The sequence below is a fragment of the Heteronotia binoei genome, chromosome 21 (assembly GCF_032191835.1).
Source record: "Heteronotia binoei isolate CCM8104 ecotype False Entrance Well chromosome 21, APGP_CSIRO_Hbin_v1, whole genome shotgun sequence".
Lineage (NCBI taxonomy): Eukaryota > Metazoa > Chordata > Lepidosauria > Squamata > Gekkonidae > Heteronotia > Heteronotia binoei.
Genome location: NC_083243.1, coordinates 15,156,325 through 15,181,621, shown reverse-complemented (window position 1 = coordinate 15,181,621; position 25,297 = coordinate 15,156,325).

Genomic DNA, 25,297 nt, shown 5'->3' with positions numbered 1-25,297 from the left:
GGGCATGCTGGGAATGGTCGGGCAGGGCAGCAACACAGAGTATTTATGAAAATATTTTACATCTTGCTTTTATCCAGAGTTTCAATATCCCAGCACTGTATATGCTAAAATGGTCTAAGGGTGCCTTATTTGACCCAATGAACCTCAGAAGGACCCATCTCCGGGACCGCATCTCCTCATACGAGCCCCCCTCCCCAGGCTCTAAGATCATCCACACAACATCTACTCATAGTCCCTGGTCCTAAGGACGCCCGATTAGCCTCAATGAGGGCCAGGGCCTTTTCGGTCTGGGCCCCTACTTGATGGCAAGAGCTCCTGTTGGGAGATCCGGGCCCTGTGGGACTTACTTAAGTTCCGCAGGGCCTGTAAAACAGAGCTCTTCCGCCAGGTTTTTAAATGATCTAATGGGCGCCCTCTGAAAATCCTTGCTTCCCCCAGCACCTTGCCATCTATGTGCTTAGGTTGTGCCAATGGGGTTGGAGATACAACATTGTCAAAACGTTGTGCCAATTGAGCTGAAGCTGTCCCAACTGTTTGAACTGTGGTCTTGGGCTATGCCAATCGTCTGAGTTACGGTCCTTTTCGTTTGAGTTGCATGTATTATATTTATGAGATAATTTACTCTTGATATGTTTAAATGATGCCTTATTTATTGATATGCCGCATTTATTTTGGTATAAGCCAAAAGCTTATACCCAGAATAAAACTTTGTTGGTCTTAAAGGTTCTTTTTCTTTTAAGTCACTATTTATAACATTCAGAGGAGACAAACATCCAGAGGGGGTGAAGAGGAGAAGATGGACGACTCTCTTTGGCCCATTTCCCTCACAGCTGAGAGAGTTCCTTTGTCACCTAATAAAGCAGTTGATCTACGGCCTTACTCAACATGGTTATTAGTATTATTATTAAAGAAGGCACACACCACTTCTGGGAGCTTCTTTCCACACCTTAATAGTCCAGACCTATTGGTTACGTGCTGAACAAACATTAGCGTTCAGAGCGCGGGAGAGATGAGAAGAAATTTAAACATCCACGGGGCTGCCTTCCATAGCTTCGCTTAGTATAAACCCTGATATCAAGGAACAGCCAATCAATCTCCAGAACTTATCCTTGGACAGAAGAAGACGACTGCAGATTTATACCCCGCCCTTCTCTCTGAATCAGAGTCTCAGAGCGGCTTACAATCTCCTATATCTTCTCCCCCCACAACAGACACCCTGTGAGGTGGGTGGGGCTGAGAGGGCTCTCACCGCAGCTGCCCTTTCAAACTCAGTTCTCCCAGATTAACCACTACACCAAACTGGCTCTCCTGACAGTAACCCCCACAACAGAACGCGTGGTTGTTACCCTACCTGATAGTATTCCCCAAAAACTCTGCCCCCTATTACTTCCCTCAGAACCTGCCAAGCTTTACAGTATATATTATACCTGGGGTGGCCAAAATTGCTTAACATAAGAGCCATATAGAACAAATGTCAGTTGTCTGAGAACTTCAAAATGTGAACATCAGATGTTGGAGAGTCACAAGACATAAGAACATGAGAGAAACCATGTTGGATCAGTCCAATGGCCCATCCAGTCCATCACTCTGTGTCACACAGTGGCCAAATGAACCAGGTGCCATCAGGAGGTCCATCAGTGGAGCCAGGACACCAGAAGCCCTTCCACTCTTGCCCCCCCCCAAGCACCAAGAATACAGAGCATCACATGCCCCAGAGAGTTCCAGCAATACGGAGGGAGAGAGGGGTAGGAAGAAAGCAACTTAAACTTTAAATGCATTCTCCAAGCCAGCCAACAGGGCAGAGGGGGCTTGGAGAGCCACACCATATGTGTGAAAGTGCCACATGTGGTTTCCGAGCCACAGTTTGGCCACCCCTGCTCTGTAGCTTCTGTGTAACTGAGAATAATAATAATAATAATAATAATAATAATAATAATAATAATAATAATAATAATAATAATAATAATAATATATTTTATTTATATCCCGCCCTCCCCGCCGAAGCAGGCTCAGGGCGGCTCACAACATGTAAAACTTACAATTTACAATATAAAACATTTTCCAAAACAATATATGTAATTTACTAAATAAAACCATATAATTGCAATATTAAAAACATAAAATTACAATAAGAATTAACATTTCCAATGCTATACTCTAGATGTTCTCCTCGGTAGTTTGTGATGGCCGAATATAGTGGATCAATCCACATTTAAGTGAAGGCCGTTTGAAAAAGGTTAGTCTTGCAGGCCCTCCGGAATTGATCAAGACTCTGCAATATAGATTCATGAAGCATCCTGGCAAAGCAAGCTGTGACACAAGAGAGAGGGAGAAGGAAGCAGACTCGCTTGCGGGCCTGACAGGAACCTTCTGGGGGCCTCGTTCAGCCCACAGGCCACATGTTTGACACCCCTGGCTTAGGCAATCCAAGGTTCCTCACACCCTCTGTTTGTGCCAAAGTTAAGAGAGGGAGAAAAGGCTTAGGTTCGCCCAGGGCCTTCCCAAACATTCAGCGGGGAGAAGCCATGCCCAATTCTACTCCTTCTACACAGTTTACGAGCCAGCCACAACCCTGGAACAAACACAAACAAGAATGTGTAGATGCATGCTTCGCATAGCGTGAAGGAACACCTCAATTAAAATTAGCCAGCGAGCAGCCCGCCAAGAGCAATTTTCTGTGGCAGTTGGCGCTTTCTCCATCACTTCAAAGCCCTGGAAAGTCTGAAGTCCACAATTTCTCTCACAGCTGTATTTACAGGACATGGGAGGCAGGAACTGTAGGATACTCTTAAACCACAGGCATCTCGCGTCCAGTGAGGTGGACGTTGCCACGCTGAGATCTCCACGTTTTGTGAAAGAGAACATTGTACGGCTTCAAAATGCTACAGGGAGAAGATATCGGATTCACACCCCGCCCTTCACTCTGAATCTCAGAGCGGCTCACAATCTTCTTTACCTTCCTCCCCCACAACAGACATCCTGTGAGGTAGGTGGGGCTGAGAGAGCTCTCCCAGAAGCTGCCCTTTCAAGGACAGAGTCTCAGAGCGGCTCACAATCTCCTTTACCTTCCTCCCCCACAACAGACATCCTGTGAGGTAGGTGGGGCTGAGAGGGCTCTCCCAAAAGCTGCCCTTTCAAGGACAGAGTCTCAGAGCGGCTCACAATCTCCTTTACCTTCCTCCCCCACAACAGACACCCTGTGAGGTAGGTGGGGCTGAGAGGGCTCTCCCAGAAGCTGCCCTTTTCAAGGACAGAGTCTCAGAGCGGCTCACAATCTCCTTTACCTTCCTCCCCCACAACAGACATCCTGTGAGGTAGGTGGGGCTGAGAGAGCTCTCACAGCAGCTGCCCTTTCAAGGACAGCTCTGCGAAAGCTATAGCTGACCCAAAGCCATTCCAGCAGCTGCAAGTGGAGGAGCGGGGAATCAAACCTGGTAAGAGTCTGTGCACTTAACCACTACATCAAACTGCCTCTCAAGAGTCTAGTAGTACCTAAAAGACTAACAACATTTGTGGCAGGGTTGGCGCTTTCACATCTTCAGATACAGCTAGAATGAGACTCCATCCTTTCCCATAACACAAGGTTTGATTTCCATCATGGATTTCCATTCTATATGGTTCTTTTAACTGGGGATGCCGGGGATTTGAACCATCCTTCTGCGTGCCGAACAGATGCTCTACCATCAAGCTATGGCCCCTCCACTTCCCCAAACATAACCCCCATGGACTTTTGATGTGGGGTGGGCCCCCAACCACAGAATTCCTCCCCTGTGAAGTATGGGGCAGGACTTACTTATGTCAGGGGTGGTCTCCAGATGTTTTTTGCCTACAACTCCCATCAGCCCCAGCCAGCATGGCCAATGGCTGGGGCTGATGGGAGTTGTAGGCAAAAAACATCTGGAAAGCTACCGGCCACCCCTGACTTACGTCATTTATACTCCGCCTTTCACTCTGGGACTCCAGGCTGAGCACACAGACAATACTCGCCCTCTCCCTTTCCCTACTGGAGACCAAGTCCTATGAGGAAAGGTTGAAGGAGCTGGGGATGTTTAGCCTGGAGAGGAGGCGGCTTAGAGGTGATAGGATCACCATCTTCAAGGACTTGAAGGGCTGTCCTATAGAGGATGGTGTGGAATTGTTTACTGTGGCTTCAGAACGTAGGACCAGAACCAACGGGTTGAAATTAAATCAAAAGAGTTTCTGGCTCAACATTAGGAAGAACTTCCTGACCGTTAGAGCGGTTCCTCAGTGGAACAGGCTTCCTCGGGTGGTGGTGGGCTCTCCTTCCTTGGAGGTTTTTAAACAGAGGCTAGATGGCCATCTCTTAGCAATGTAGATCCTGTGAATTTAGTGGGAGGTATTTGTGAGCTTCCTGCATTGTGCAGGGGGCTGGACTAGATGACCCTGGAGGTCCCTTCCAACTCTTTGATTCTATGAATACACTCGTCAAGATGAGACATTCAAGAAACAATGAAATAGGATTTAGTTGGACACACAGAACACATTCAGCTGCCTACTACTGACTTGGACCCTTGGGTCCATCAAAGTCAGTATTGTCTACAGGGGAATTGAACTCATTTGCTATGATCTCTAGCCAGCCCAAGAAGGCCTCGCTCACCTGGGGCTCTCCTTTCTTGCATCAGGTTGCTTTGGGCTGGGGTGGGGCAGCATATGCTAATTAGTTATGCTAATGAGCTCCACCACCTATTTTTCTACAAAAAGACCCCTGACAGTCCCTAAGAATTTATCCAAGTAACTTTGTGAATTGTCTTGTCCAGTGCTATCCTAAGGCCTGCATGGAAAAACTGTCCAATCTAAAAGGCTGCAGCCGGCTTCAGACAAGATCCCCAGCTGGAGAGAAACGGCAGCAAACCTTTTGGGAAGGGAACCATTCAAAACTTCTTGGACTCCTTTCCCACCCCGAGAAGCCTTGTTGGTGTTGAATTTAGAGGCGTGCCGCGCGAAGGCAAATATCGCAAGCCCGGCGATCTGGAATCTGCCTTTCGAGCAGGAAGGACTAAAGCATCACTTACACGCCAAAAAAAAGAAAGTGAAAAAAATCACTTTCACCAGCAGTTGGATAAAAGAGCCAAGAGGGGGGGGGGGACAGGGGGCAGAGAGAGAGAGAGAGAAGGCAACAGTGAAGTCTTTGAACGGCTTCCAAATCCAATGTTTTTCTTCCCCCACAGACCACTGGCAACTGTTCGTGGTTCCAACCCACCGACGTGTGCGCATACAGTTTTGAAAGAACGCAGCCTTTACAAAAAGCAGAGGGAAGGAGGAGGTACGGTACCGCATAGCAAAGTCTAAACAAGAGAACAGTGACATCCCGGTGAGTATGAATGAAACTCCTGCTGTGGACGCGAGGCGTTGGAGGGGGGAAATAATCAGGAGACGAGCAATTAAACAACTCCTTTGCTCGTGGATCCGTCATGGAGCCAGAGGGAGCAAAATTATAACTCTGCCTACCAGAGAAACAAAAAAGGAGCATGGGGGGGGGAAGGGAAGCAGGGCCTTTTTGGCTGCAGCCCCGAGAGTGTGGAATGAACGACCACAAGGTGCACATCAGGGTAGCCAGACCTTCCACTGCGGCCAGGAGCTCCTCTGAACCCCAGACTTCAGAGATCACAATCCCTGCAGAAATGGATGCTTTGGAGGGGGGACTTTATGGCCTTATACCTGGGGTAGCCAAACTTGCTTAAAGTAAAGAACCACATACAATAGACGTCAGATGTTTGAGAGCTGCAGGATATGAACATCAGATGTAGGTAGGTAGGTAGGTAGATAGGTTGGTGGAAGGAAGGAAGGAAGGAAGGAAGGAAGGAAGGAAGGAAGGAAGGAAGGAAGGAAGGAAGGAAGGAAGGAAGGAAGGAAGGAAGGAAGGAAGGAAACTAAATTGGGAGGGAGAGATGGAAAGAAAGCAACTAAAAAAAGGGTCCAGGCAAATAGGCCTGAAAAACATCAACTTGAGACCCTGGAGAGCCGCTGCCAGTCTGAGTAGACAATACTGACTTTGATGGACTGAGGGTCTGATTCAGTAGAAGGCAGCTTCATATGTCCATATGTAAAACAGATTTGGATATGGGGTGGGATAGTGGCTCAGTGGTAGAGCATCTGCTTGGTAAGCAGAAGGTCCCCGGTTCATATCCAACAACTTTAACATTTAATGCATTTTCCAAGCCACCAGCTGGTTTGACTTGGAGAAGTGGCCAATGGGGTGACGGGGTCTTCGAGAGTCACACAATATGTATGAAAGAGTCACTTGTGGCTCCCAAGCCACAGTTTGGCCACTCCTGCCTTATGCTTTCCCTCCCCTCCCCTCCCCAAATCCTTACCCCTCCCCTAGGCTATACCCCCAAATCTACCTCCAGGAATTTCCCCACTAAGAGGAGAGCTCTCTCAGACTCACCCACCTCACAGGGTGTCTGTCGTGGGGGAAGAAGGGAAAGGAGATTGTGAGCTGCTCTGAGACTCTGTTCTTGAAAGGGCAGCTGCTGGGAGAGCCCTCTCCAGCCCCACCCACCTCACAGGGTGTCTGTTGTGGGGGAGGAAGGGAAAGGAGATTGTGAGCCGCTCTGAGACTCTTCGGAGTGGAGGGCGAGATATAAATCCAATATCTTCATCTACCTCACAGGGTGTCTGTTGTGGGGAAGGAAGGGAAAGGAGATTGTGAGCTGCTCTGAGACTCTGTCCTTGAAAGGGCAGCTGCTGGGAGAGCCTTCTCCAGCCCCACCCACCTCACAGGGTGTCTGTTGTAGGGGAGGAAGGTAAAGTAGATTGTGAGCCGCTCCGAGACTCTTCAGAGTGGAGGGTGGGATATAAATCCAATATCTTCATCTACCTCACAGGGTGTCTGTTGTGGGGAAGGAAGGGAAAGGAGATTGTGAGCTGCTCTGAGACTCTGTCCTTGAAAGGGCAGCTGCTGTGAGAGCCCTCTCCAGCCCCACCCACCTCACAGGGTATCTGTTGTGGGGGAGGAAGGGAAAGGAGATTGTGAGCTGCTCTGAGACTCTTCAGAGTGGAGGGTGGGATATAAATCCAATATCTTCATCTACCTCACAGGGTGTCTGTTGTGGGGAAGGAAGGGAAAGGAGATTGTGAGCTGCTCTGAGACTCTGTCCTTGAAAGGGCAGCTGCTGTGAGAGCCCTCTCCAGCCCCACCCACCTCACAGGGTATCTGTTGTGGGGGAGGAAGGGAAAGGAGATTGTGAGCCGCTCTGAGACTCTTCGGAGTGGAGGGCAGGATATATAGATCCAATATCTTCTTCTTCTGGGGAAGGCAAGGGCAAACCACCCAATAAAAAGCCTGCCAAGAAAACGTTGTGGTGTGATGTCACCCCAGAGTCGGAAACAACTGGTGCTTGCACAGGGGACTACCTTTACCTTTTTACCTTTATCTGTGATGCTCAGGGCTGGCACTACCACTAGGCAAACTAGGTGATTGCGTAGGGTGCTGGCCTTCTGGGGGCACTGAACTGGGCAGCCCCCCATGTGATTCAGTGACATTATCAGTGCGGGGCGGGGGGAAGAGACGTTAGCCTTGCCTAGGGAGCCAGACAGTCTGAGAGCCAGTCTGGTGTAGTGGTTAAGTGGTTAAGATTCTTATCTGGGAGAACCGGGTTTGATTCCCCACCTCCATTTGCGGCTATTGGAATGGCCTTGGGTCAGCCATAGCTCTCACAGAGCTGTCCTTGAAAGAGCAGTTTCTGTGAGAGCCCTCTCAGTCGCACCCACCTCAGAGGGTGTCTGTTGTGGGGGGAGAAGACAGGGGTGGTCAACAGTAGCTCTCCAGATGTTTTTGCCTACAACTCCCATCAGCCCCAGCCAGCATTGCCATGCTGGCTGAGGCTGATGGGAGTTATAGGCAAAAAAAACCATCTGGAGAGCTACCGCTGGCCACTCCTGCCATAGGAGATTGTAAGCCGCCCTGAGTCTCGTTTTCAGGGAGAAGAAGAAGAAGATATTGGATTTATATCCCGCCCTCCACTCCGAAGAGTCTCAGAGCGGCTCACAATCTCCTTTCCCTTCCTCCCCCACAACAGACACCCTGTGAGGTGGGTGGGGCTGGAGAGGGCTCTCCCAGCAGCTGCCCTTTCAAGGACAACTTGAAAGGTTCTCCCAGAGAGTCCACACACTTAACCACTACACTGGGGTAGAAATTTGCAATTCTTCTTCTTTGCATATTAGGCCACGCACCCCTCTTAGGTAGCCAATCCTCTAAGAGCTTACAGGACTCTTGCAGGGCTTACTGTAAGCGTTTGGAGGACTGGCTAGGTAAGAGAGGTGTGGCCTAATATGCAAAGGAGCTCCGTCTACAAAAAAAAGCCCTGGAAGGACCTCCCCCCGCCTTTATTTTGCCCAGCTGGAAATCTATGAAATGTGTGACGTGGAAAGAGGTCAAACGTGGACAACTGCCAGGGATGGGGGCGGGGAAACGGTAAGGGAGGGCCAGGAATTATTTCCAGACAGCCCTTTAGGCTCTACATACTTTCATACATTCTCAGTCTCTTCTGGACTGGATGGAAAGGAGAGATTGGATGGCGGGTTGGTTTTTGTCTGCGTACTGCTGGCACTTGACTCCAAACCTCTGGTCACAACCCCTCCTTCCTGGCTGTTTCATTTGGACGTTTTAGTCACCTGATGTGGTGGAGGTACTGTAAGATCTCTGCTAACTTATGATAACCCTGTAGGGCAGGGGTGTTAAACATACGGCCTGGGGGCCGAATCAGCCCCACAGAGGGTTCCTATAAGGCCCCCGAGCAACTGGCTGTCATCTGCTTCCTTGACAACCAGTTTGGCGTAGTGGTTACGTGCGCAGACTCTTATCTGGGAGAACCGGGTTTGATTCCCCTCTCCTCCACTTCCACCTGCTGGAACGGCCTTGGGTCAGCCATAGCTCTGGCAGAGGTTGTCCTTGAAAGGGCAGCTGCTGTGAGAGCCCTCTCAGCCCCACCCACCTCACAGGGTGTCTGTTGTGGGGGAGGAAGATAAAGGAAATTGTGAGCCGCTCTGAGACTCTGAAATTCAGAGTATAGGGCGGGATATAAATCCAATATCATCTTCTTCTCCCTCTCTCTTACTTCCTACTACATTACAGCTTGCTTTGGCAGGCTTGCTCAATCACACAGGAAGTACAGAGGAAAACCTCTATTTTCTCCATGGGCTGAGGGTCTTCCCTTGGAGAGAAAGGGGGGGGGGAGGGAGAGCTTACTTTGCCAGGCTCTCTCAATTGCACAGCAGAGGTACAGAGCCAAGCCTCTCTTCCTTCTATTAGCTGAGGCTCCTCCCTCTCCTTGTCCACTGGGGAAGGAAGAAAAGAGCTGCAGCTTCCTTTGCCCAGTTCCCTGGATCCCACGAGAGAGATACAAAGAAAGCACCTTTAAAAAAAGAAAAAAAGAAAGCACCTCTGTGTCCTTTATGAAGTTTGTACCTCGGCTTCCTGGCATTACATTTTATGACACACATGGCCTGGCCCAAAATGACCTCATTTATTTTAGATCCAGCCCTCATTTAAAAAAAAAAAAGAGTTCAACGCCCCTGCACTAGAGCACGCGGTTGGATTTCACACACTCTCAGCCTGACCAACCTCTCAGGGTTGCTGTGAGAATAAAAGGCTGTGGACCCACGCTGTGGAGAAGGGTGGGATACAGATGAAGTAAATAAACAGAAGAAGAATTGCAGATTTATACCCCACCCTTCTCTCTGAATCAGAGAATCAGAGCGGCTTACAATCTCCTATATCTTCTCCCCCCACAACAGACACCCTGTGAGGTGGGTGGGGCTGAGAGGGCTCTCACAGCAGCTGCCCTTTCAAGGACAACCTCTGCCAGAGCTATGGCTGACCCAAGGCCATTCCAGCAGGTGCAAGTGCAGGGGTGGGGAATCAAACCCTGTGACGTGGGTGAGGCTGAGAGGGCTCTCACAGCAGCTGCCCTTTCAAGGACAACTCCTGCCAGAGCTATGGCTGACCCAAGGCCATGCTAGCAGGTGCAAGTGGAGGAGTGGGGAATCAAACCCGGTTCTCCCAGATAAGAGTCCGTGCACTTAATCACCACACCAAACTGGCTCTCCAGATGGAATCCACCCTCCTTTGAGTTCCGTACCATCTTTCCCTATAAGCTTTAGATCAAAGTCCTTTGGGCCTTTTGTTCCCCACCCCCTATCTGAATTTGATTTAAAAAAAAAAAAAAACACCTCCTGATGTATAGCTGCCAGGATCAAAGCAATCACTTCCCATTTGAAGTCCATCTGGAAACCTCACTTCCATATGTGCATGTTCTTCCCTCTCCAAATTTAAGGCAGGGCAGGACTTGTTCTTTTCCACGGAAGGGCATTTTCACCCCAAGGCTGCTCAGTTTTGTGAGAGTGTAGTGGTTAAGAGAGCCAGTTTGGTGTCGTGGTGAAGTGCGCTGACTCTTATCTGGGAGAACCCAGCTTGATTCCCCACTCCTCCACTTGCACCTGCTGGAATGGCCTTGGGTCAGCCATAGCTCTCGCAGAGTTGTCCTTGAACGGGCAGCTTCTGTCAGAGCTCTCTCAGCCCCACCCACCTCACAAGGTTTGATTCCCCGCTGCTCCACTTGCAGCTGCTGGAATGGCCTTGGGTCAGCCATAGCTCTTGCAGAGTTGTCCTTGAAAGGGCAGCTGCTGTGAGAGCCCTTTCAGCCCCACCCACCTCACAGGGTGTCTGTTGTGGGGGAGGAAGGGAAAGGAGATTGTGAGCCGCTCTGAGACTCTGAGATTCGGAGTGGAGGGCAGGATATAAATCCAATATCATCATCTTCTTCTTCAGTTCTAGCCCAGTAAATTTGCATTGAGTCCAATGCCGCTGGATATGGAGACCATAAGCCCTTTAGGACGTGGCGGGGGGGGGGGGGATTCAGCCCTACATAGAGGTGCCAGCCAATGCTCCCTCTAAACCAGGAGTGTCAAACTCATTTGTTTTGAGGGTCAGATCTGACGTAAATGAGGCGGGCCATTTGGGCCGAGCTGTGTGTGTTCCTATTTAGGATTAGGTAGCAGAGATATAAACCAATGGAGAAAACTGAGGTTTTGCTCTGTAGCTCCTGTGCGATTGAGCAAGCCTTGCAAAGCAAGCGGGGATGCAGAAGGAAGCAAGAGAGACGGAGAAGAAGGAAGCAGAAGACAGCCAATTGCTTGGGGGCCTGATTCAGCCCACAGGCCACATGGTTGGGCTTAGACAGTAGCGCGTGGATTACAAGGTTGCCTCTGATGGAAAGAAACACCAGCCTGTGAAACAAGCTCTTTCATCAAAGAGGCATCCCACGTATTACCATTCAACGGACCACTCTTGCAAGCACCACTCATGGAGAAATCTCTTAAACTTCTAGATGGGGGCCTGGTGATCTCCCAGAATTACAACCAATCTCCAGACTAGGCAGGAAATAGAAACTCTGGAGATCACCAAAGGGTGGACTCCACAACATTATAGCCTGCGCAGGTCCCTTCCTTTCACAGCCTCCCTAAACTCCACCCTCCAAATCGCCAGGAATTATGGAGGGGCTATAGGTCAATGGTAGAGCATCTACTTGGTCAGCAGAAGACCCCAGGTTCAATCCCCAGCATCTCCAGTTCAAGCACGGGTGTCAAACATACAGCCCGGGGGCCGAATCAGGCCCCTGGAGGGCTTCTATCAGGCCCCCGAGCAACTGGCTGTCATCTGCTTCCTTCTCCCTCTCTCTTGCTTCCTTCTGCATCACAGCTTGCTTTGCCAAGCTTGCTCAATCGCACTGGAGCTACGGAGCAAAGCCTTTGTTTTCTCCATTGGTTGAGTCTCCTCTCCCTCCTGGTCCCCTGGGGAGGGAAGGAAAGAGCCAGAGCTTCCTGTGCCCAGTTCCCTGGATCCCATGGGAGAAATACAAAGAAAGCACCTTTTACACCAACGAGTGCTAACGTTTTAAGCATGTTTTAAGGGGCTTTTTTTTAAAAGTTGTGTTTGTCTGCGCCCTTCAAAAAGTTTATATCTCTGCTACTTAATCTTAAATAGGTACACACATGGCCCAGCCCGACAAGGTCTCATTTATATCAGATCCGGCCCTCATAACAAATGAGTTTGACACCTTGAATTAAAGGATCAGGTAGGAGGTGATGGGAAAGAACTCCGCCAGAGATCCTGGAGAGCTGCTGCCAGTCTGAGTAGACAATACTGACCTTGACGGACTGAGAGAATCTGATTCAGTAGAAGGCAATTCCACCTGTATTCATGTGTAATTTCCCAACCTGGCAACCCTACGACCAGGCCTTGAATTCAGCAGGAGCTCACAGGAGCACAGGTCCTGGACCTTTCTGAGGGTTCCTCCTCTTCCTCCCCACCCACCCTGTCCATTGAATAGTAGGTGCAGCTGTAAAGCAATCCCTGTATTAGGAGAGCGGGCAGCCAGCCAGCCACCAGGGGCTTTGCCACGCCCCCAGCAGCCCTCATTTACCCCTGGAGAAGCCCACGCCACCCTTTCTCCACTTCTTATGTGATTTTGGGCGGCGGGTGGCTTGCTGGCCTTTTGACTGTAAGGGGGTGTGGCCAAGGAGAGCCCCAGGTGAGCGAGGCCTGCTTGGGCTGGCTGGATCTCTAGCCAGCCGAAGCAGGCCTCACTTGCCCAGGGCTCTCCTTTCTTACGTCGGGTTGCTTTTGGCTGGGGGGGGGGGACAGCATATGCTACTTAGTTATGCTAATGAGCTCCACCACTGGTTTTTCTACTAAGCGACCCCTGCCTATAACTAAACCACATTGGCTTTCCCGAAGTGAGCATACATAGAAAAATCAAGTTTGGTAGACAGGATTTCCTCCTTTTATTTAAATGAAAATAGACCTCCATCCTGGTCTTCTGTACCCAGTTGCCTAAAGGGGCAACTGCTCATGCCAGATGTAAGGTCAAAAGAAATGCTTAAAAAAAAAACTTTTTTGGAAGCTCAGCAGCTCAGTCTAGATGCGCTTACCGGCGTGTGCCAACTGCAACTGGCAGAGCGTTCCTCCCACCCCCCTGCGTCCAGAACTTACATAAGCGGCGTGACAACATCAGAGAAGATCAGATGCGGGCTGGACTGACTGAGCAAGAATCAGCAGACCAAACAACAACAAAAAAAGGGAGGCTTAAAAGGCAACATGCCCTTTGGAAAGGGGGGGCGGAGAGGAGCAAAAAAGTACAGACAGTAAATTATTATCCTGACCGAATCTCTTAAGGACTGAACGGAAGTCACGCCTGACCAAGCAAGTCAGCGCCTTGAGAACAAAGGTTGCTGGTTTTGTCCACTGTCTAGAAGAATCTTTAGACGCACACTTAACCGAGGGGCATTTTTTGTTCGTTTGCTTTCAGTTTAAAAAGGTAAAGGCAGTCCCCTGCACAAGCACCAGTCGTTTTCGACTCTGAGGTGACGTTGCTTTCGCAACGTTTTCGCGGCAGACTTTTTTACGGGGTGGCTTGCCGTTGCCTTCCCCAGTCATCTACGCTTCCCCCCCAGCAAGCTGGGGACTCATTTGACCGACCTCGGAAGAATGGAAGGCTGAGTCAACCTCGAGCCCGTTACCTGAACCAGCTTCCGCTGGGATCGAACTCAGGTCGTGAACAGAGGGCTCCGACTGCAGTACTGCAGCTTTACCACTCTGCGCCACGGGGCTCTTGCTTTCAGCTTAGCAGCCCCAAAAATAAAGGTGTTTTCTCATTCTTAAAAAATATGCCTTATGAGATTCTGTGAATATTAATAGATTGATATGGATAGCTGTGTTAGTAGGACTGTAGCAGTGGAACAGGAGAAGGAGGAGGAGATGATGATGATGATGATGATGATGATATTGGATTTATATCCTGCCCTCCACTCTGAATGCGCCATTATACCCTCCTGAAGTCCTCCTGCAACCCAAACCCTGTACTCCCCAGGGCTCTACATCCCATATTCTCCAGGTGTTTCTCAGCCTAGAGTTGGAAAATAAGAGAAGCCATGCTGGATCAGGCCAGTGGGCTGTCCGATCCAACACTCTGTGTCATACAGTGGCCAAAGTGACATGATAGCTCTATCTGCTGATGGACGGCCGGCCCACCTCCCCCCCGGAAGGCCTGGATCGGGCGTTACAGGCTATCGCAACGTGGCTTAGACTGAGTGGGCTGAAGCTGAATCCGGCAAAGACAGAGGTTCTCTGTGTGGGTCGCGGCGCTCCAGGGGGGGAAATATCCCTCCCGACCTTCGATGGTGTGCAGCTAAAGGCGGCGCAGCAGGTGAAGAGTCTGGGTGTTTTACTGGAGCCTTCATTATCAATGGAGGCCCAGATAACAGCCACTGCCAAGTCAGCATTTTTCCATCTGAGGCGGGCAAAGCAGTTGGCCCCTTTCCTGGAGCGTCGGGACCTAGCAATGGTGATCCATGCGACGGTCACCTCACGATTGGACTACTGTAACGCCCTCTACATGGGGCTGCCTCTGTGCCGGACCCGGAAGTTACAGCTAGTGCAGAACGCGGCGGCCAGGCTGTTGCTTGGTCTCCCAAGATGGGAACATGTACGGCCGGGGCTACGCGAACTGCACTGGTTACCGATTGTATACCGGGTCCAGTACAAAGTGCTGGTTATCACCTTTAAAGCCCTATATGGCCGAGGACCAGCCTACCTGAAGGACCGTCTCTCCCCGTATGAACCCCAGAGAGCACTGAGGTCAGTAGGAAAGAACAGACTGACTACCCCTGGGCCAAGACAAATCAAACTACAGAACACTCGCTCTCGGGCCTTTTCGGCTGCAGCCCCATATCTCTGGAACCAACTTCCAGAGGAGGTGCGGGCCCTGCGGAACCTTGATCAGTTCCGCAGGGCCTGCAAGACCACCCTTTTTAAATTAGCTTATGAATAACTGAATTATACTGATAACGAAGAAAATCCGCCATCAGCATCAATTAGAAGAGCGTCAAGGATAGCGTTATAATATGTTAGTTAATTGTTTTAATCAGGTTTTTAAGGTCAATTAATGTTTAATGTTTCTAATGTAACTGTTTTATTGTTGGTGCACCATTGGTCACCGTATTGTTAGCCGCCCTGAGCCTGCTTCGGCAGGGGAGGGCGGGGTACAAATAAAATTTATTATTATTATTATTATAGAGGTTTACAAGATTATGCATGGGATGGAGAAAGTAGAGAAAGAAGTCCTTTTCTCCCTTTCTCACAATACGAGAACTCGTCGGCATTCAATGAAATTCCTGAGCAGTCGGGTTAGAGAACGGATAAAAGGAAGTCCTTCTTCACCCAAAGGGTGATTAACACGTGGAATTCACTGTCACAGGAGGTGGTGGCGGCTACAAGCATAGCCAGCTTCAAGAGGGGATTGGATAAAAATATGGAGCAGAGGTCCATCAGTGGCTATTAGACACAGTGTGTGTGTGTGTGTAAATATATATATATATATATATATATATATATATATATATATATATATATATATATATATATATATATATATATATATATATACATATATATATATATTGGCCACTGTGTGACACAGAGTGTTGCACTGGAAGGGCCACTGGCCTGATCCAACATGGCTTCTCTTATGTTCTTATGTTCAAAGTGCCATCAGAAGGTCCATCAGGCCATATATAATTATATTCTAGTCTAAATAGGAGCTTCAAGAGATATTAAGGACTACTGTATTGTATTATTAAATGAGAAGATCATGGACACCAATGATGATATGAACTGAGCATTATATAAGTTGAAATATTACGAAAAAATTTTAAATTCATGTACCCCTCCCTTTCCCCTTTCCTTCCATCCCCTTCCCCCATCCCTCTGTACCCGGAAATCCAACAAACCTATTAAACCCAGAAGGTCCATCAGAGGGGCCAGGACACTAGAAGCCCTCCCACTGTGCCCCCCAAGCACCAAGAATACAGAGTATCACTGCCCAGACATAAGAACATAAGAGAAGCCATGTTGGATCAGGCCAATGTCCCATCCAGTCCAACACTCTGTTTCACACATAAGAACATAAGAGAAGCCATGTTGGATCAGGCCAGTGGCCCATCCAGTCCAACACTCTGTTTCACACAATGGCCAAAAAACCAGGTGCCATCAGGAGGTCCACTAGTGGGGCCAGGACACCAGAAGCCCTCCCATTATTGCCTCTCAAGCACCAAGAATAGAGTATCACTGCCCCAGACATAAGCAGAGAAGCCATGTCGGATCAGGCCAATGGCCCATCCAGTTCAACACTGTGTCACACAGTTGCCAAAAAACCCAGGTGCCATCAGGAGCTCCATCACTAGCCAGGACACTAGCCCTCCCACTGTTGCATCAAAAACACAGAGCGTCTGTGCCCCAGACAAAGTGTTCCATCTAGACTTTGTGGCCAATAACCACTGATGGACCTCTGCTCCATAGGTTTATCCAGTCCCCTCCTGAAGCTGTCTATGCTTGCAGCTGCCACCACCTCCTGTGTCCTAGCTTGCTACTCTTGGCACCATCCTTTCCAGGCAGAAAAGGGCACATTTGTTGTTGTTGTGCCTATGGCGTTGTGGTGGATATCTGCATGCGGACATGAACTTCCAAAAGCAACGAACGATGGGATTTCTCCCTCCCAACCAGCTTCCAAGCAACCACCTGCAAAGCTACAGCTGGATTGGGCCTGCGAGTCAACGGATCAAAAGGAAACAATGTTCACGCAGCATAACTCCGCTGCCAGTTCCCACTCGGGCAACAGCCTGAAGCAACAAGCTCGGTATTCCCTTAGAATCCAAGGGTGGGGCTGGAAAACACAGCTGCCTTGCTGGAGCTGAGCCAGATCAGGACGGTGCCCTGTTGGGAGGTCTCCTGGGAATCCCAAGTACGTAGCCCTCGAGCGTCAAGATCAGAGGGAACAGGGAGGATATAAATGGAGTGATGGATCCTCCCATTCCTCTCAGCTGCTGAAGCATCGAACTTTCAGAGAACATAAGATAAGCCATGTTTGGATCAAGCCAAAGGCCCATCCAGTCCAACACTCTGTGTCACACAGTGGCCAAAAAAATCCAGGTGCCATCAGGAGGTCCACCAATGGGGCCAGGACACTGCAAACCCTCCCACTGTTCCCTCCCCCCCACAGCACCAAGAATACAGAGCATCACTTGCCCCAGTCATAAGAACATAAGAGAAGCCATGTTGGATCAGGCCAAAGGCCCATCCAGTCCAACACTCTGTGTCACACAGTGGCCAAAAAAACCAGGCGCCATCAGGGGGTCCACCAGTGGGAACAGGACACCAGAAGGCCTCCCACTGTTGCCCTCCAAGCACCAAGAATACAGAGCATCACTTGCCCCAGACAAAGAGTTCCAACAATAAGCTGTGGCTAATAGCCACTGATGGACCTCTGCTCCGTATGTTCCTCCATTCCCCTCTTGAAGCTGTCTATGCTTGTAGCCGCTGCCACCTCCTGTGGCAGTGAATTCCACGTGGCATAAACAACCCACAGTGCAAAATACTAGAACTAAACAGCGCATAGCCTCCATCCTTGCCGATTCAATGTCCTCCCCTCTGCCCTTCTTCAAGGGAGATTTGCTCAAATTCCATGAGAAACGCGGCTTTTTTTTGTAGCAGGAGCTCCTTTGCATATTAGGCCACCCCCACCTCCGATGTAGCCAATCCTCCTGGAGCTTACAGTAGACCCTGTACTAAGAGCCCTCTAAGCTCTTGGAGGATGGGCTACATAAGGAGGGTGTGGCCTAATATGTAAAGGAGCTCCTGCCAAAAAAAGCCCTGGAAACGTCTCTGCTGATGCCTCTCAAATATGGTAGAAATAATCCAGCATGTTTTATACTACTGTTGATTTTACCAGAATGAATGAATGAATGAATGAATGAATTCATTCATTCATTCATTCTCCCTCTCTCAAAGAAAGAAAGCACCTTTAAGACCAACAACAACAACAACAACAACAAGAATTGCAGATTTATACCCCACCCTTCTCTCTGAATCAGAGACTCAGAGCAGCTTACAATCTCCTTTATCTTCTCCCCTCACAACAGATACCCTGTAAGGTGGGTGGGGCTGAGAGGGCTCTCCCAGCAGCTGCCCTTTCAAGGACAACCTCTGCCAGAGCTATGGCTGACCCAAGGCCATTCCAGCAGCTGCAAGTGGAGGAGTGGGGAATCAAACCCGGTTCTCCCAGATAAGAGTCTGCACACTTCACCACTACACCAAACTGGCTCTCAAGTGCTAATGTTTTAAGTGTGTTTTATTTTAAGGCTTTTAAAAAAAAAAAAAACCTTTAATTGTGTTTGTCTGTGTCCTTTAAAAAGTTTATATTTCTGCTACCTAATCTGAAATAGGTACACACATGGCCTAACCCAACGCAGTCCGGCCCGACAAGGTCTTATCTTTGTCAGATCCGGCCCTCACAACAATGAGCTTGACACCCCTGCCATAGGGTTTTCAAGAGACGTTCAGAAGTGGTTTCGCCATTGCCCACCTCTGCATAACCACCCTAGTCTTCCTTGGCGGTCTCCCCTCCAAATACTAACCAGGGCTTAGCTTACGAAATCTGACACAACCGGACTAGCATGAGCCCAGACAGCTCAGGGCTGTCAGAAAACTGCAAGGAAGGAATCCTCCAGTTTCCTTCCGACAGCATCCAGGACTCAGCCCACCCCCTCGACTCCCCTTGCATTATTAAAAAGGGGGAAAGTGCTACGTTAGAAGCTATCACTTGACGCGAAGAAGGGGCAGAAGCAGAAAGGTGAAGAATTAGCATCCCGACCTTCGCCGCGGCTCACTTTCAGTTTCTAAAACTAGAAAAGAACTGAGCCCCCTGAAAATTAGCGCAGGCCTCTGAAGTCAGAAAGCAGACAAGAGTCTGGCAAGTCCATGAGAAATGTCATCTGTTAACCAGCATAAAGGTAACGGTAGTCCCCTGTGCAAGCACCAGTCGTTTCCGACTCCGGGGTGACGTTGCTTTCACGTTTTCACGGCAGACTTTTTACGGGGTGGTTTGCCATTGCCTTCCCCAGTCATCTAAACTTTCCCCCCAGCAAGCTGGGGACTCATTTGACCGACCTCGGAAGGATGGAAGGCTGAGTCAACCTCGAGCCGGCTACATGAACCAGGCCCTTTGAAAAGGTGCTCCCTCGCCATAAATTTAATGTGCAAAAGAGCTTGTGCATTAAAAGAGATGCCCTCGCTAGGAGACCTTCCGCAAGCAGAACTGCTCACGGGGTGGTTCCAACACTGTTTTTAACAAGGCCTCAGCCTTCCAGCCAGTCCGTGGCACTCCCCTGCATGCCAGAGCAGATGGGAAGTTCGCCCCCCGGCCAACATTTGCAACTCAGTATCTGCCGACTCCAAAAGGCGTTCTTTCGCGGACCGTCCGAAATTCGGGGAGCCAGCCTGCCAGAGGGAGCGAGTGCATGGGAAAGGGCCCAGGTGTTTCCTTTTTGGCCGCTTCCAGGCCTCAGACGAGATGACAGACCGCTTCCCATGCAAGAGGAAACAGAACGGCTCGCCCAACGCTCACAAGGAGGGTTACCAAAGTGCAATTCCCCGTCTCCGTTTTGCTTCTCACCAGGCCTGGTCAGTTCCCAGCTGGCTGAAGCCTCGAGCTACATCCTGAGCCTTCCGACATTCACTTCTTAGTCAAAGAACGCAGCTGCTAGGATGTACCCCCAAACCTGGCAGGAGTCACATATCGGGGGTGACCCTAGAGAGGGGCTTCGGACTCCTTCCTCACATTTTAAAGGTTATTTTTTTTTTAATAAAAGAGTGCATCTGCAGCCTTTTTGTTAACTGGAATCAGAGCTTTTTTTGTAGAAGGAAGTCCCTTGGATGTTAGGCCACACACCCCTGATGTAGCCAATCCTCCAAGAGCTTACTGAAGGCTCTGTAATAAAAGCCCTGTAAGCTCTTGGAGGATTGGCTACATCAGGGGTGTGTGGCCTAACATCCAAGGGAGTTCCTGCTACAAAAAAAGCCCTGGCTGGAATATATAATGGGAAGCACCCTGGATCTGAACGGCTCAGGCTAGCCCGAGCTTGTCAGATCTTAGAAGCCAAGCAGGATCACTCCTGGTTAGAATTTGGATGGGAAACCACCAAGGAAGTCCAGGGTTGCTACTTGGAGACAATGAGAAACCACCTCTGCTCCACTCTAGATTTGCAAAATCTGAGGGGAACCATTAGCGATGACTTAGCACTTTACACAGACATAAACTAAGTGTATATTCAACTGTGTAGTAAGTGGTTGTCCTGTATTCCAGCTCTCTATTACATTTTCAGGAGAGAAGGCATAAGAACATCAGATGAGCCCTGCTGGATCACACCAGTGCTCCATCTAGTCCAGCATCCTGCCTCACACAGTGGCCAACCAGTTCCTCCGGAAAGCCAACAATAGGGCAGAGAGGCTGAGGCCTTCATAAAAACATCAAAAGAGCCCTGCTGGATCAGACCAGTGGTCCATCTAGCCAGCATCCTGCCTCACACAGAGGCCAGCCAGTTCCTCTGGAGCACCAACAACAGGGCAGAGAGGCCAAGGCCTTCATTAGAACGTTAGAAAAGCCCTGCTGGATCAGACCAGAGGTCCATTTAATCCAGCATTCTGTCTCACACAGTGGCCAAACAGTTCCTCTGGAGCACCAACAACAGGGCAGAGAGGCTGAGGCCTTCATAAGAACATCAGAAGAGCCCGGCTGGATCAGACCAGTGGTCCATCTAGTCCAGCATCCTGCCTCACGCATTGGTCAATCAGTTCCTCCGGAGGGCCAACAACAGGGCAGAGAGGCCAAGGCCTTCATAAGAACATCAGAAGAGCCCTGCTGGATCAGACCAGTGGTCCATCTAGTCCATCATCCTGTCTCACACAGTGGGCAACCAGTTCCTCTGGAGGGCCAACAACAGGGCAGAGAGGCCAAGGCCCACATAAGAACATCAGAAGAGCCCTGCTGGATCAGACTAGTGGTTCATCTAGTCCAGCATCTTGTCTCACACAGTGGCCAGCCAGTTCCTCTGGAGGGCCAACAACAGGGCAGAGAGACCGAGGCCTTCATAAGAACATCGGAAGAGCCCTGCTGGATCAGATAAACAGTCCATCCACTCCAGCATCCTGTCTCATACAGTGGCCAACCAGTTCCTCTGGAGGGCCAGCAACAGGGCAGAGAGGCCGAGGCCTTCATTAGAACTGATTTAAAGTGAGAAATGCCTTCTCCATGCCGGCGAATGGGGTGGTGGGGCTTCAAGAGCCACACATGGCTCCCAAGCCACTGTTTGAACACTCCTGTTTTACACAGTATCCCCAATCCTCCACAGTTCCCAATTAAGGAGAAAATGCCTTTCGAACCAGTCACAAAGACAATCTGACTCCAATGGTAACAAGAAAAATAAGCTGTTACGTTCAAAACCAGAAGCATGTCTTACATGACAGATTCATGCAGGTGCATTTATCTTATTGTAAACAGATTAGCTTCCAGAAAGGTTATCTTGGTACAGCTCCAAGCCCAGGTAAGAGAGAAGAGGAGAGAGATGAAAACAACAGGCAAGCAAGGGCCAAAAGGGGCTCACCACGCCTCAAAAAAGATACAGTACTGGAAAAGGTGCAAGAAAGGGCAACTAAAATGATTAAGGGCAGGGGTGGAACTCTAGCAGGAGCTCCTTTGCATATTAGGCCACACACCCCTGATGTAGCCAATCCTCCAAGAGCTTACAAAGGTTCTTTTTTGGCTACATCAGGGGGTGTGGCCTAATATGCAAAGGAGTTCCTGCTAGAATCCCACCCCTGATTATTTCTTCCCTATGAAGAAAGGTTAAAGAGGTTAGGGCTCATTAGTTAGGAGAAACATTGAGTGAGAGGTCACCTGATAGAGGTTTACAAGATGCTGCATGGGCTAGAGAAGGCAGAGAAAGAAGTCCTTTTCTCCCTATACAAGAACGCAGTTGGGCACTCAGTGAAATCCAAGAGCTTAAAACAGGTAAAAGGGAGTACTTCTTCAACCCACAGAGTCATTAACTCATGGGATTCACTGCCCCAGGAGGTGGTGGCAGCTTCAAGCATAGACACTTTCAAGAGGGGATTGGATAAGCATATGGAGCAGGGGTCCATCAGTGTTAGCAACGAGCAGTGTTCCCTCTCAGCTGAGTTAGCGTGAGCTAGCTCAGATTTTTAGCCCTCAGCTCACACATTTCTGTCTTAGCTCAGGAAGGATGACCTCAGAGCACACTAATTGATGCAGCAGCCGCATCACTGACTCACAGCTTCGATGCCAGCAGCTCACAAAGTAGATTTTTTCCTCATAAGACTCTGCAGCTTAGAGGGAACATGGGCAACAAGGTACAGTTGGAACCTCTGTCTGGGGCAGTGATGCTCTGCATTTGTGGTGTTTGGGGAGGGGGGGGGGTCAACAGTAGGAGAGCTTCTGGAGTTCTGGCCCCGCTGGCGGACCTCCTGATGGCCCCTGGGTTTGGGCCACTGTGTGCCACAGAGCGTTGGAGTGGATGGGCCACTGGCCTGATCCAGCATAGCTTCTCTTATGTTCTCTGTAACAGGGATCCCCAGCCCCCAGGCCATGAACCAGTACTGTTAGCAACCCGGCCATGAGTTGTATAATTATTTCATTATATATTACAATGTAGCAATAATAATAACAACAAGAAGAAGAAGAAGACGACATTGGATTTATATCCTGCCCTCCACTCCGAATTTCAGAGTCTCAGAGCGGCTCACAATCTCCTTTATCTTCTCCCCCCACAACAACGCCCTGGGAGGTGGGTGGGGCTGAGAGAGCTCTCCCAGAAGCTGATCTTTCAAGGAGAGCTCTGCCAGAGCTATGTCTGCCCCAAGGCTATTCCAGCAGCTGCAAGGAGAGGAGTGTGGAATCCAACCCAGTTCTCCCAGACAAGAGTCCGCACACCAAACTCATAGAAATAAAGTGCAGAATTGTATCATCCCGAAACCATCCCCCCCTCTCCTCGGTTCGTGGAAAAATGGTCTTCCACAATACTGGCCCCTGGTGCCAAAAAGGTTGGAGACCGCTGTTCTATAACATCCAGCTGTTGAGAGGGTGGGGCCAACAGCTGGATGCATCTGAGAGAGAGAATTCTCATAGCCCTTTCCTTCCCAGATCCTCTTGCATGCAGAGTTACAGTATCCAACACCTGGAAGGTAAAAGCCAGGAGAAAGCTTGGGCAGGGGTGGCCAAACCGTGGCTTGGGGGCCACATGTGACACTTTCACACATATTGTGTGGTTCTTGAAGCACTCACCCCCCCCATCAGAACAAGAGAGGGACACAATCCAAAATCACTCAACAAACTTCTACAAAATATGAATATAGTCAGATACAAGTCATATAAAGTCAGGTACAAGTCATATAAAGCCTAAATGCCAATTTTATACGCTACCCTATCAGTTGGCTTGGAAAAATCATTTCTCTCTTTAAATGACTTCCCAAGCCAAGGCAGCTGACAGCATGGAGAATGCACTTAAAGTTGCTTCCTTTCCACTTCTTCCCTCCTCCCATCTGTTTTTTTCTTCCTCCCTTCCATCTCGTGGCTCTCAAACATCTGAGATTCATGTCTTGCGGCTCTTACATTAAGCAAGTTTGGCCACCCCCGAGCAGGGGTCATTGGAAAGAAAAATAGGTGGTGGAGCTCATCCAGGGATTGTTAGGCAGCTGCAATACTATTCAATGGACAAGGGGGTGGAGCTCTCAGGAGGAGGAGGTGGAACTCTCAGAAAGGTTCAGAAGCTGCGCTCCTGTGAGCTCCCACTGTATCTGAGGCCTGCCCCTGAGATAGGGGAAACCGGAACAGCAGTGCAACAGTTCAAAAGCAGCTTATCAACAATTTGCCACATGGTCCCTATAGCCTGAAAGAGCTCTGCTCAGCTGCTGCTATCAGAAGCATCTCCTTTGAAAGAAAGGAGTCTGCAGTTCCTCCCTTTCCACTCCTAAACCAGAGGCGATCCCAACTGATGTTTCTGCCAGATTAGTGGGATCCAACACTTCCTGTAATAAACCCACATCCCTTCAAAAAACGTGCTTGATTCAAGGTCCTGTTCTCCCCCTCTCCCCCGTCTCCACACACCCATGCCCTCCTCTCCTCTTTGGCTTGGACCATGCCACAACAGCTTTGAAATATGAAACGCAACCACAGATTTGTGTAGCTTGGAAAAGGCATTTGTTTCTTTCGATCCCTCTCCAAACCAAGCCAGCCAGCGGCCTGGAGAATGCACTGAAAGTTAAAGCTGCTTTCTTTCCACTTCTCCCTCCCACCTCCTCCCCCCATCTATTAGCTTTCTTTCCACCTTTCTTCCAATTTTTCCTTCCTTTCTGTCTTGCGGTTCTCAAACACCTGGCATTCATGTGTTGCAGCTCTCAAAAGTCTGAGATTCATGACTTGTGGCTCTCAAGCATCTGATGTTTATTCTATGTGGCTCTTACGTTAGGCAAGTTTGGCCAGCCCTGAAGTTGGCAGCCATAGGTCCAATGGAGAACTCAAGAGCATAAGAGGCCTAGGTGTGCTTTTGGTGATGCTCCTGGGCTTCCATGCTCCACAGGACTAGTCGAGGTTTCCACGCCCAGGTGCATACAAGTCTTGGCTCCAGAAAGTGAACACATCTATCTGCTTTGTGCAATTGTGCTAGCACAGCCAAAGAATGTACTGATTCAGTCCCATGTTTGGGGAGGGACAGTGGCTCAGTGGTACAGCATCTGCTTGGTAAGCAGAAGGTCTCAGGTTCAATCCCCGGCATCTCCAACTAAAAAGGGTCCAGGCAAGTAGGCGTGAAAAACCTCCGCTTGAGACCCTGGAGAGCAAGGGAGGGATGGTGGCTCAGTGGTAGAGCATCTGCTTGGTAAGCAGAAGGTCTCAGGTTCAATCCCCAGCATCTCCAACTAAAAAGGATCCAGGCAAGTAGGCATGAATAATCTCCGCTTGAAGCGCTGGAGAGCTGCTGCCAGTCTGAGTAGATAATATTGACTTTGATAGACCGAGGGTCTGATTCAGTATAAGGCAGCTTCATATGTTGGGGAGGGACAGTGGATCAATGGTAGAGCATCTGCTTGGTCAGCTAGCATGGCCTTGGGTCAGCCATAGCTCTGGCAGAGGTTGTCCTTGAAAGGGCAGCTGCTGTGAGAGCCCTCTCCAGCCCCACCCACCTCACAGGGTGTCTGTTGTGGGGGAGGAAGGTAAAGGAGATTGTGAGCCGCTCTGAGACTCTTCGGAGTGGAGGGCGGGATATAAATCCAATATCATCATCATCATCTTCTTCTTCTTCCTAAGTTCAATGCCCGGCATCTCCAACTAAAAACAGTCCGGGCAAGTAGGCGTGAAAAACCTTCACTTGA